The following is a 1,138-nucleotide window of genomic DNA, read 5'->3' on the forward strand; positions in this document are numbered from 1 at the left end:
CTAACTGGGTGGGTGGTCACACACCAAGCCTATAACTTCTTTAGTGAAAGATTTTAAGCCAGCCCTGTCCATTGTTCTTTTGCATCTAGGTTAACACACCTTTGAAATATCAGAATACCCCTCGATGGGGGTATTAACTCTCAGGAGAGCACATAACCTTAACTATCCTGCAATCCAGTCCCCACTTCGCTTTTTTCCCACCTCCATGTAATCTCCCTTCTGTTCTCGTCTTAATTTCAACTGCACACAGGAAGCTGCAAAACTTATTCTGCAGAGCATTTGAGATATTTGCTCCCTGGTATGTATCAGTTTGGCTCAAGCTCTTATAAAAAATTCTCCACAGGTTTGGATGTTCATAACTTCCACAAAGGTTAATAGTGGTTATCCCTCGAGAGTGAAATTTATTATTTTCACGTATTATTCATAATCAGAAAAAAATTATTTAAAAAAAGTAATGATTCTCGGTCTTTGATGGAGAATTTAGTATTTCCTTGCATGCAGCGATATCTTTCTCAGTATTTTTGCTGTTTGTTCTCAAAAACTTGCAGCCCACCTCCCCAACCCGCAGGCGCCCTAGGGTAGAAACCGGGGGAACAGATCCTCGGTTCAGAAAAGCGCTAGGGTCTCACATCTTAGGGAGCAGCCGTCTTCCAGATATTAGTAACTGGGCGAATTACAGGCGCACGGCCTTAACGGAGTACGGGGCATCCCGCATATGGGGAGGTCACAAACCCCAAACCTGAGGTTCCGGGACTTTTAATTAACGGAGATGGGCTTCTCCCCTGGGGTCCCTGCCGCTGGGCTGCCCCCACCAAATGGTCAGGACACTGCTAGGCCTGGAGTCTGGGCATGGGGAGCGGCTGAGAGTCCACCTGACCCACGGGGCCAAAGGGACGCATCGGCCCCGCCCCCAGCTCCAGGCCCAGGCTTCGGGCTCCGCCTCCCCGGGCGTCCGCCGGATCCCCAGGCCCGCAGGGCCAGGTCCTGCTCCTGGCTCCATCCCCTGCTGCCGGCTCCACCCCAGCCGCCTCGGCACTGCCTCCAGCTCCTGGCTCCAACCCCTGCTCCCTGCCTGCCCTCAGCCATTTGCCGCAGCTCCCGCCCGCCAGGCCCCGCCTCCACGGCTCCAGTCCCGGAT

At 53.1% G+C, this 1,138-nt stretch overlaps 1 protein-coding gene across 1 annotated transcript in view; it reads left to right on the forward strand.

The window, feature by feature from the left end:
• The window catches only part of ANKRD10 (ankyrin repeat domain 10), a 49,017-nt gene that overhangs the window by 15,691 nt on the left and 32,188 nt on the right, over nt 1-1,138 (forward strand). The window lies entirely within an intron of this gene.

This window comes from Pteropus alecto, unplaced genomic scaffold (genome assembly GCF_000325575.1).
Source record: "Pteropus alecto unplaced genomic scaffold, ASM32557v1 scaffold13, whole genome shotgun sequence".
In the NCBI taxonomy this organism is placed as follows: domain Eukaryota; kingdom Metazoa; phylum Chordata; class Mammalia; order Chiroptera; family Pteropodidae; genus Pteropus; species Pteropus alecto.